Raw genomic sequence first — 12,442 nt, forward strand, 5'->3', positions numbered from 1 at the left:
AAGTACCATTCTGCAGGCTGAAAGGGTCCTTACAGTCATCACCATCCCTCACTAAGGCCATGGCTCAGAAAGGGACTCAGGGGAGTCCTGCCTGTGCACATGGCAAAGAGAGAGTTTGGTAGATGTTCTGCCAAGTACAGAGTAGAAAGCAATGGCTGGGAGCCACTGGAATGCCCAGGACGAGGGAATTGCTATAGATCTGACAGTGGAGCTCTGCAGGGAATCCATGAAGCCATCAGACAATGCTGGTTAGAGGATGCTACGAAAATTATTAGATGCAAAACTACCTGCCTAGTATCATCTCAACTGGAGGGAAATGGCTGGAGACCAGACCCACGGTTTCTGATGGGAGGAGCAGGGATAGTTTCTTCTTGATGTTGTTCTTGCCTTTTCTAAATTTTCTACAAAAAGAAATACATTGCTTTTTATAAATAGATAGGAGTTTCCCACCTGTTTAGCATGTATTTATAATCTATCACCTACCTATTTATAATCTATATAGCATCTACCTATCTAGTATCTCATATCTATAATCTATCATCAGTCTTTCCTCCAGCTATCATCTATATATCTACATCTACATATGTCATGTATCCATCTATAGTCTATCATCTATTATCTGTATATCCATGTCCTACCATCCATATATCTTCGATCATCTCTCTTTTACCATGTCTATCCACCTATGCATCATATCTAGCATATTGTGGAAATTTCCAGAAAGTTTCCAGAAAGAAGCTGTGCCTTCAAATGGAATCTTCTGCAAGCCCAATTAATTGATTATCAGAATGCCAATGATTATGCTGTGTTTGGAATATTGTGAGTCCAGTGCCGTATTATCTTGGCCCATCTTTAGCTGTCTTAACAACTGTTAATTTAGTATCAGTTTACTGGCTTCCTTGGTACCTGACCTAACTGCCTTGTGATCAATGGGCAAACCAGTTGGAATGAAGAAAGAGAACACAGGCTTCTTTGGAAATGTATTAACTCAGCAGATCACTAGCTTCCACCAAGTCAAAAAGCTAAGAGTCTCATCAGAGAGCACCGCAGGCCTATAGTAGGAGTCCCCACTTTGCTGGAACCTGCCTCTTTGACATTTCCATCAGCGTATTTGAAAGGAATCTTGATTCACAGCTTTCTTTGTTCTATTACTATAAAAACTTCATGAAACTGATACCATGTTGAAATGTAGAAATTAAGGTAATCTAAATTTGTGTTCCCAGGCCAGAGTCATCATATATGGGCCTCAGAATGAACTTGCTCTTTCACCCTTTGAGGTAAGAATTGTGGTTTTGTGTCAACAATTTCTGGCAATCCACCAAGCGTCATCTCTATCTGCCCTCTCTCATGTCTCTCATGCTTGACCATCATCTGTCCTTCATATCTGTCTATCTATCTATCTATCTATCTATCTATCTATCTACCTATCATCTATGTATGTATGTATGTATGTATGTATCTATTTATCTATCATCTATGTATGTATGTATATATGTATCTATCATCTGTCTATCATCTATCTATCTATCTATCTATCTATCTATCTATCTATCTATCATCTATGTATATATGTATGTATCTATCATCGATGTATGTATGTATCTATCATCTATGTATCTATGTATGTATGTATCTATCATCTATGTATCTATGTATGTATCTATCTATCATCTATGTATCTATGTATGTATCTATCTATCATCTATGTATGTATCTATCATCTATATATCTATGTATGTATCTATCATCTATGTATGTATGTATGTATGTATGTATCTATCTATCTATCTATCATCTATGTATGTATGTATGAATGTACGTATCTATCTATCTATTGTCTATCTCTTTACGGTATCAGGGCATGACAGTCGGTTTACTAATTGTCCCTGGCATTGAACTAGGTTCCAGAGACTTCCCAGCAGCCCAGGGCCACCCTCCCCACTGCTGCTCTCATCACAGCTCTGTGCTCCAAAAAGAAAAACAAAAAGATAAAGAAAAAAGAAAACAGCCCAAACCATGCCACCCAGTCTTGCAAAGAGTCCAAGCTCCTCCTGACTAGCCAGCTCTTCCCCGGTGCTCCCAATGACCAGCGAGAGCCCGGCCAGCTGAAGCCGAAGGTGATATTTTACCAGGCTTTCCAAAAAGCTGGACAATCATTTTAGAAATGCAACCAAAGGAAAGCCTGCCCTTTGTCCTGGAGCATCCCATGAGAACCCGGGCACTCGCTTGTCACAGGCGTTCAGAGCACCAGGGGACTCTCTGCACACTCACAGACAGAGGTGTGGGAGCCTTTCTGTGCCTGGTGCTGAAAGCCTGTGGGTTGATAATTATTCAAGGTCAGACTTTTAGTGTTGGATGCCAGAAAAAGAGGGGGAGGATGCAAACACTGAGGGTTAGCCAATGCTTTGCAAACTCTTGCTTAAGGATTTCCTAATTACGCTAAGTGGTCCCTCCAGCCTGGCGCACTTAAAAGCTGCTGTTTGTGTGATGTCATCCTCTGGCCATTATCTCAGCAGTCAGTTTGCTGTATTCTGAGAGGCGGCAAGAAAATATTTGCAAACATCAACGTTCTCAAGTATTAAAAGATAATCCCCCTTTCAACTCCCCATGAGCATCTCAGCCAGCGCTTGGGTTTCCAGATTTCTCTAAATGGCAACACCAGCAGCTGGGTTGTACAGAAAACCTTTTCTTCTGAGGAACTCAAAGACATTTCTTAGTGGGATCACATCAATCGCCAGGCAAAGGCCTCTGAGGGCTGGCAAGTCGGGAGTTAGAGGTAATTAGGAATGCAGATTGAGACGCCCTTTAAGCCAGCTCCCAGGGGGGGCGCTCACCTGAGTAAACCCGGGTAGGGTTTTAGTTTACGCCAGGTGGGTAGGGTTCTAGTTCAGGTTTATGCAGGAGGTTCTGACCCATGGGGGCATTATATTGAGTCATTCATCCCTCACAGTGGAAATACTGCCATTAGCATCTTCCTCCTGCAGGGAAACTGAGGAAGACAACTTGAAACTAGGTCACTCGACCTAAGTGACAACCTAAGTTGGGACTCAACTGCATCTGCTGTTCTTTAAAGTCCAGATTCTAGACACCCCCACCTCCACCCACCCCATGGCTACACAGTGTCTTCCACCCAGACAGAAGGTTGTGGGCTTTGAACAAACACTTTCAAAGAAGCATTACTCAAGAGATGGAGTTCTCACCGAAGTAGCTTGGAAAGGAAAGGGTACTTTGGGGCCAGACTGTCTGGTTGTGAATCTTGGTTCCTCTCATCATTGCTCCGGCCACACTCCCAGTTTCTTTATCTACACAATGGAATCAGAGTGTGTTTCATCTGGGATCATTGTTGTGGAGATTATTAAGATCATACATGTCAGGTGCCTTGTATGACACCTGCATGCACACAGTAAGTCCTCAATAAATGTGTCAGTATTATTTTTATTGTTACGGTATTGTCATAGTCCATTTTTGTTTGGTTGTAACAAAGTATCTAGGATGGAGTATTAAATAAAGAAATTCATCTGTTTCATTATTGTGACATTGGAGGGATCTTGACGCGTGTCAGGACATGGTGAGAAGTGAAAAATGGAGGTGACTGTGTGGAGGAGGAGCAAGCAAGCACATGGAATTGTCTAGCTTCAGAACCTCCCACTCTTGTAAGAAGTAACCCAGTCAGCTAAGAACCTCATTGATCCCTTCCCTGAATCCCTTCCAAGGACAGTATTTCCATGGCCTAGCCACCTACTAGGACTCATTTCATGAAGGCTCAACCAGTTCTCAATACTATTCCACTGGGCACTAAGCTTCCAACACATATGTCTTTGAGGACACACTGCAATCACATCCAAACCAGAGAATATAGCCATCCTATACACTATGATAGAACTTACTGTATGTTTTGTTACTGTAACAGATCAGCAAGCTTACTGTTATTGCTTATTGTTATTACTAGCAGATTGTGTTCTGTGGATGGAAAGCTGCTGTGTCCCTAAACTCATACTTTGCGTCTTAAAGACCCTTGTGCGGTTAATTTTAGAAAATCTGATGGCCAAACTTCCATCTCTCAATCTTCTCAGCCAGCAAGACAGCTGCTTCCATGGTGCCCTTCCTTGGGGTGGATCTTCCAGCGCCCTCACTGGCCGAGCAAACCTGCCTCTCAAAGCTGGGAACTGCACTTGATTTCATATGCAAGAGAGAGCCCAGGGCTCCACATTAGTATCTTAAATTAGGAAGCGTGGAGTAAACTCCAGGTCGGCCCAGCTGGTTTAAGAAAAGGGATAATAGGATGCCAAGCAGCTCAACTCGTATCAAATGAAATTCAGCCATATTTAAAAGTAATTCAGCTCATTAGAAGCTTCTAGACATTCCAAAACTCAGTAATAACTAAAGCACACAGTGTAATGAATAAAATGAAAATGTGACCCGGGAGCCTAGCATTTATTTAGAACTGAGCAACTGAAAATTGCCCTCTCTAACTGATAGGCCTAAAGTTATTACTTCATTCACTTAAGCATTTTACATAAGGTAATTCTCTGATGATAAATCACATTGAAATTGATTTCAGTTTAAAAAATAAAAAAAAAAACCTGCATTAAAATGTGCATGCTCAAAGACTGGCGGAGCTGAATTATTGGGGTGCTCATGCTAAGAATGAATGACAAATTGGAAAATAAGCATGCAGTCACTTTGAGAAAAATAAATCTGGTCCCCAGCACCACCCATTATGCAAGAGAAAATCAACTGCCTCTCGTTTCATTAGGAAAACTCATCTGCATCAACGTTTATACTTACATATGTAATAATGCATGGTCCCAGCCTGAATACAAGGTGGTAATTCAATCAAAAAGCTCACTTGATATGCTATCATAACCAGCCAAAATGGAAACAGAACCTGGGGAATAAATCACCCTCTTACTATTCAGCTGGGACCACACTGGGCTATTTTATACTGCGAGCATTGGCGCAGTATTTCACAAATACAAAAATCTTGCTTTTTCCTTTTCTTCACCGACATGTGGCTGTTGGAACTGGCAGCTTGCGTGACTCCAGCAGGTGCTGAGAAGGAGCCCCATGGTGGAATCAGATGGCGGCGGGCGGTGAAGACAATAAGGCAATTAACATTTTTTTAATTAAACTAATTTTAATCAAAATCTTAGCAACACTTGAAATTTTAATCCTAAGCATAAGGTTTGTACATACATTTCCATTTCCAGGGAAGAAATCCAATGGAAAATTAGCATCACTTTCAAAGCAGTGAGATTTTCAGTTGCTAATTAGGTATCTTCTCCTGCCTGATCGTGTCATTTAGAGAATATACAAGTGGCATTTTACAAGGTTTACATTTCTCAGATAGTGTCAAGTAATCTGGTGACTGTGTATTTGCTGTTTCCTCTGCCTGGAATACACCTGCCGGGAATCCTCTTGTGGTGGGCCCTGCTGGGGAATCCTCCTGTGGTGGGCCCTCTTATCACTCGGATCTGAATGTTTCCTTATCAGCCTGTCTTCTCAGATACAACCTGGAACCAGCTGGGAAGAGAGTCTCAACAGGAGACTATCTGCATCAGGTTGGCCTGAGGACATGTCTGTGGAGGATTGCCTTAATGAAGTTAATTGATGTGCGAAGACACTGCCCACCATGAGTGGCACCATTCCCTAGGCGGAGGTGCTGACCTGTGCGAGGGTGGAGAAATGGAACTGAGCCCAGGCAAGCAGGCAATCCAATGGGCATGCATACCTTCAGTTCTCTCTGCTTTTCACTGTGGGCGTCCAGATGTGTCAAGTGGCCACTACTGATTTTCCTGCAGCAATGGACTGTAACCCGGAATCGTGAGCTTATTAAACTCTCTTTTCCACAACTACTCTCTGTCAAGTTCTGTGATAAATCAGACATGAAATTAGGACACCCATCCTGCTTCCTACTATACCGTTCTGGGTTCATTATAAAAAATGTGAAGCATATTTAAAATTAAAAAAAAAAATAAGTCTGATGTCTTCATGCCAAAGCCCGGCCATCATTTCATACTCCTGCCCATAGTCTACCTCTTCCTTACACCCAGACAAGCCAGAGTCCACAAAGAATATTTTGATGACCTGCTTTTTTTTTTAAGATCAAAGCTTTTACAATTTCCTCATAAGGTCATTTTACATCGAAAATATTAACAACTACCTTCAATGGTATCTCATCCCCAGTCAAGTGTTCAGTCAACTATTTTGTTTGAGCTGAGGCCCTAGCCCTGCATTTTTCTAATTACCAAAGTCTTTTTTGACCTTGAAGTTTGTTCTCTTTGTCTGTCCGTCCTTCTCAACTTACAGTATCTGGGGACTCTATGTTAAAGAAAGCAGACTACCTGTCTTACAGTAGCTGTTGTTCTCTGGATGTGCTGGTTGGATCCCCTTGGTCACTGACATGCCTTCCTGTCCTTTGCATGTCCTATAAATAGGCACTTAGGTCTGGAGGCTTAATCGGATTCAGGTGTGGTAAGTATGTTCTTGGCTGGGTCATTTCAAAGTCAGTGGTCTTTGCTAGGGAGGTGGAAAATGTCTTCTGTCTCCCTTTTGATGACCTTACTACCCTGACTATCTCCATCTGTGGACTTACTAGGGGCGAGAAGAGTGATGCTCCAACCCCAGCTTTCCTTCTCCACGTATTAGCTACAAAGCAAAGGCTTGAGTTGGTCAACCATCAGCATACCTGGAGGTCAAAGACATGTCAGAATGGAGGGAAACACCTGAGCTGCCAATTTTTAAAAGAGACAGTTCTCAGGGCTTCTTCAAAGAAATGAATCCAGTGGTTTCTGTCTACCATCCATGTCTATGTATATGTGTATCCATCTACCTACCTGTGGACTTGTTTGTAAATACATTGTTTTTGGCCTGTGTATGTGTGTATCTATCTACCTACCTGTGAACTTGTTTGTAAATACATTGTTTTTGTCCTGTGTATGTGTGTATCTATCTACCTACCTGTGAACTTGTTTGTAAATACATTGTTTTAAGCAAATATAGAAGTCAGGCCAAGAGAAAATACTACTTAGCCAACAGGACTAGGAGTAAGACATGTGTGAAAGAGTCTGGGAAGGGATGGTGAGTGGCTGGAATTTGGAAATGTTACCTTCGAAAGCACCTGTCATTGGGCCAGTAGTAAGATGGCTCAGCAGTTAAAGGTGTTTGTCACAAAGCCTGATGAACTGAGTTTGATCCCCAGGACCCACGTGGTGGAAGGAAGAACTAATCTGGCAGGTTGTCCTCTGATCTCCACATGTGTGGCCACACATAAATACACACATGCTAAACCAAATGTTTGTTTTATTTTTTAAGAAAGAAAACAGTTGTCACCTTGTATAATGGGCACAGGAAGGGCTATGTTGCTTCAGATTAGCTGACAGTGTGGGCCTCCCCAAAAAAAGAGTTGGTCTCACATGGACTTGGGCAACAGTGAGATGAAGCAGCAGAACGGAGAAGCCCAGAGAATGAGACCACGGTGAATCAACCTGGAATCCTGATGCCCTTACAGGTTCAGCCAGGGGTGTGGATATAGGCACTGCATTGCCATTATAGGATGGCATCAGCATCTTGGATCAGAGTCTAACTTCGTTTAGAGTGCTCTTCCTCAGTTCTCATCTAAGGCAAGAATGAGGAGGAGAGTCACCTGATGATTCAGAAAGTCAGTCTTTCAAATGGAGTCAGTGGATTCGGCTCCACTCCTAGTCAACCCTGGGTTAGGTGTCAGGAACACGGTAAACGAAAGTCCCACCTACATCCTTCAGACCAGCAGCCGCATTGTCGTGTGTTAGGATAGGGCAAGTTCAGGTGGGAACCCAGAGCAAGGGCATCCTTAACACCCAGAGAGGGGTGGGCAGCATCTCCCCCAGGGTCCAAATGAGGCCCTCAGGAGGAAACTAGAATCCTCAAAGTCAATTTCTCTTTCTTTGGGTCTACAGTAAGACTGAGCTTTCTCCCTCTGTTTGAAGTTCAATATGGCTGTGTGGCTGGAGTGGCCAATAATGTGAACAAGAGCAAAACCAGTGAGCACTTCCTTAGGCTCTCTCCCTCACCCACCATAACCTGCTTTGTCCCAAAGAAGTTAGTTGGCTCTGTCTGATACCCAGAGTGAGGACAAGGTAACGGGAATTTCCTAAACTGGCTAGTTTTATGTCAATTTGACACAAACTAAAGTAATTTTGGAAGTGGGAAATTGAGAAAATGTCCCCACCAGATTGGCCTGTGGGCAAGTTTTTGGTGAATTTTCTTGATTTATGATTGATGTGGGAAGGCCCAGCTCACTGTGGGTGGTGCTACCCCTGGGCTGGTGGTCCTGGGGGCTTTAAGAAAGCAGGCTGAGCAAGCCATGAGGAGTAAGCCAGTAAACAGCATCCCTCCGTGGCTCTTCATCAGTTCTTGTCTCTAGGTTACTATGTTGAGTTCGTGCCCTGACTTCCTTTAATGATGGGCTGTAATGTGAAAGTATAAGCTAAAATAATTCCTTTCTTCCACAAATTGGTTTTGGTCATGGCATTTCATCACAGCAATAAAAATCCTGAGTAAGACAGTCCCCAGCTCAATCTATGCCAGACACTGAGCCTCAGGCGAAACAAACCTTTGTGGAGCTCAGGTGCTGTAGTTCAGCAACATGGGTCGCTCCACTATAACTTAGTCTGTCCTGCCTGAGGAAAGTCACACCAGTGACTGGCTCAGACAAGAGTCTGGAGTCTCCCAGAGTCTCTCAGTCTTAACACTATTGACATTTGGGTCTTTACTCATTAGAGCCAGAAGCAAACTCTCCCCCAAGTTCTAACAACCCAAATGTCTCTGGACTTAAATGAAGTCATCCCATTCGAGAAGCACTGCTCCCAAGAGAACAGGACAAGTCAACTCAATGTGAAGGAGTCCAGCTGTGACGTGGAGAGCAGTTGATGAAGGGTGACCAGGCAGGAGGAGGGGGCCGTAAGTCACACTGAATTGTTTAGACTGAGGACAGAGGTCACCATTTGTGCTTTAGAAAGATCTGCCTGGCTATTCCAGGATCACTTACACTTCCAGGCCTCTTGGCGGTGGCCCTGAAGTTTGTGAAGTGACATGTGAGGAGTGTGGTTCAGAGGTCTTCTGTCACCCCAGTGGTTACAGGGGAGCTTCCAGACTGCAGTCACTTTATCTATTTCCTGGGAGAAGAACAAAGACTCAGAGAAGAGAAGCTACGTCCCAACACTGCAGCTGTTAGCAGTTAAGCTGACTAGTCCTCGCTCTTCCTCACTCCACCATGCCAGGTGAACAGGAACAGCTCAGCATATGACATTGCCGCTTTCCAGCCACCACCGCTGCATTGTGACCAATGCAGGCCACATTCCCAAACAGTACAAGGCTCCTGAAAACATGAAGCATGACATTATCACATACCAGATGCTCAGTTAGTGGTAGCCAGCCTCTTAGGGGTTTCCAGAACAGACACTCCTGAACCTTCCTGGGGTCTTTCCATTGATGGTGTCTGCGTCCAGAAAGGGACAATAAGTACAGGCTCATATGCTCAAGGTCTAGTCTCACCAGGAGAAAGCAGCAAGGGCCAACCAACACCGTGGCACAGTGACAAACCTGGTCCATGTCTCTGGCACCTGCCACACCCTTGAGTGTGCTCTTTAAGTTCATGAATGGATGAGCAATGACTGCTGTGGTCACGGGGCTATGTGTGTGTGACCTGGCTTCCTACTTTTTGGTGGGGAGATCTCACAATCCCTCAGAACAATGCTGCTGATCCATGGAAATGCGGAGTGATAGAATGCAGGTGCACGGTCTCCCAGGATGCAGCACAAACCAATGGGCCCTGCCCAGGGCAAGACCTTGTTTGCCAAAAACTCGCAAGTGTAACAGGCCTCCACTGCAATCCAAGAAGAGCTCAAGTTTGACTTTACATTGTTATTTGTAATTTTCACTTTGGTTTCAATAATCAGCCTTCAGTCTTCCACCCACCCGCTTGTCTAGTCTTCAGAAACTTCTGACCAAGCCCTGGGGGTTAGGGGAGGGGGAGGGGGTGTTCTTGCTGCCGCCCTGCCCTGTGAGGTGCTCAGAACTCCCCCCACCTCCATTTTCTTCACTTCTTCACCAGTTGCAATAAAAACCTTTCACCGGTTGACAAGAAAACGTCAGCGCTGCCACAACTGTTGGAGAATCCAGGAAGCCTCTTTCTCATTTTAATTGGTTTCCTAATTGGACTGTTTATGGGTTGTGCAATAGCTTGGGATGAAAAGGCCCAGCGAGCAATTATGTGCCTGGCATCACTCGCTGGCAGGAGTTAAGACTTTAATAACCAGAAGGAGAAAGCCCCAAGTCCACAGCAATGCCACGGTTTGTTCTCCAGAAACACCCCGGTTCAAAACAGTCCCCCAAGTCAGAAACCTCGCTAGCAGTGCTGGCTCCCTCTGTGATTCCAGAGTCCTGGCTCCCTTCTGATTTAGTAGAATGTGAAGTCCGGGGGTTCTCTGGAGCCTGTCAGATTTTTAACTGCTCACTTGCTGGATGGCTGGAGCTAAGGGGGAGGGGAAGGGCCCTTGATGGACCTGATTGATTCTATGGAGGGAAGGTTTGTCGTCCCTGGTGGGATGGATGACTTCATTCCGCTAGATGAGGTCACCCTCGTCACAGCAATAAAGCATCTGATATTCACATGAAAGCCACTTTCAAGGCAGTCCCCCCCCCACCCACCCCCCCCCCCCCCGCAGCCTGCTGGTGCCCCATTTGCCTCCCCCACTCTTTCCACAGCTAGGCTACCTCTGCACAGGGACCTTTCTACCACATGGGTTTATTTCAGAAATAATCTCAAGCCCCAGGGTACACTGGAAGCCAAACTGGATGGTTCACATTTACAAAAATTTGGAGGGGACAGAGAGACAGCATGCAGGAGAGACCCACTAGCTGTTTGACTGAACCAAGCCGAATGACGTTTTCCCAAAGGAAATCTCACCCTAATTGTTGACACATCACTACACTGGGGCTCTTGGTTATTTTAAACCAACACTATTCTGTTTCAGCTGGGAAAGTCTCTGGTATCAATTTTGTGGTAGAGAAACAGCAGATCTGGGACCTTGGCTTCTGCCTAATCCTGCGGATTACACGTCACTTTCTCATAATGCTACACCAGGGAGCGTGGTCCCTATGGGGGCAGCACCGGAAGGAGGTTTTGGATTAGGAGGAAAGACAGAAAAGGGTTTGTGAAGCTTTTCTCTTAAACAACAGAGGAATAAACAAAGTCACATCCTGTCTACCACCTCAGATCAGATCTCCCATTTGAAGGGTACAGTGTGGTTGGGACTGAGTCCTGGACAGTCACCTGATCTGTGACCTTCATCATGAGCACCCCGAGTTTGGTGGTCAATCTGAGCCCTCAGGAGCTCCCCAGGTTCAAAACTATACTGTCTCCACCCCTGCTGGAGCCCAGGTACTCCGGCTGCTAGATACAGCACTGAATTGTGACTCCCCAAGAAACAACAGCACACAGTGACTAAAGCATATCCCAGAGTTTCCTCATAGCTTGAAATTTTTGTTGAAAACCTTTAAAACAGAAGATTTATTTAAACATTAATTTTCATCACAGACCTCCTGTAGCATTCATTTAAAAATGAAAATATGGGCTGTTGCGATGGCTCAGCGGATAAAGGCCCTTGTCACCGAGCCTGATGACCTGAGTTCAGTCTCCAGGACCAAGACAGTAGAGGGAGAGAACTGACTTCACATGTTGTCCTCTATCTCCACATATGCACCAATGATCGTGTGCACATGTCTGTGCGCGCATGCACTAAGTAAATGTAAAAAAAAAAAATCGAAAATGGTATATATTGGTTAAGGGAATGATAGCTAGGCCATAACCAGAGCTTGACTGAAAGCTGCTGTGAGAGGCCCCCATGTAAAAGATGTATGTTGTTTCAGGAATGTTCACATGGGAAGTGGTGTTCTTAGAACTTCAGGAACATGAGCACTCAGCACATAGTAGATGCTCAGTTAAAGCTATGACCACACTCAACATTATTCCTAAGAGTGCTGTACTGTATATGCTTGTAAATGCCCCCCCCCCCCCGCCACTTTTCACCTTTTATCAATAGGGATGTCTCAACAAGTTTGGATGTCTGGATTTCCATAGACAAGCACCCCTCCTGTCTCCTTGCTCCTCAGGGTCTGACCACTGAGGACTCTCTTTGGTCTGGTTTAGGCCACATGTCCATTTCTGAAGTACATCAGTGTGATGTTTTGAATGGCCGGTTCTGGTGCTGTACTCACCTCCTAAGCTCCTTTGACAGCCTGCAGTGTGGAAGCAGAGGCTTCCCACGGGAGAACCCAGGTCCTAACTGGAAGCAAAAACTCACCTCTCCTTGCACACACAGGTAAGGACTCCGAGGCCTTCAAGGCTTGGGCTGGGCATGCCTCTGGAGGCAATCCTCTTGGACTCAGCAGATCACCCATC

Source organism: Peromyscus eremicus, chromosome 5, assembly GCF_949786415.1.
Source record: "Peromyscus eremicus chromosome 5, PerEre_H2_v1, whole genome shotgun sequence".
Classification (NCBI taxonomy): domain Eukaryota; kingdom Metazoa; phylum Chordata; class Mammalia; order Rodentia; family Cricetidae; genus Peromyscus; species Peromyscus eremicus.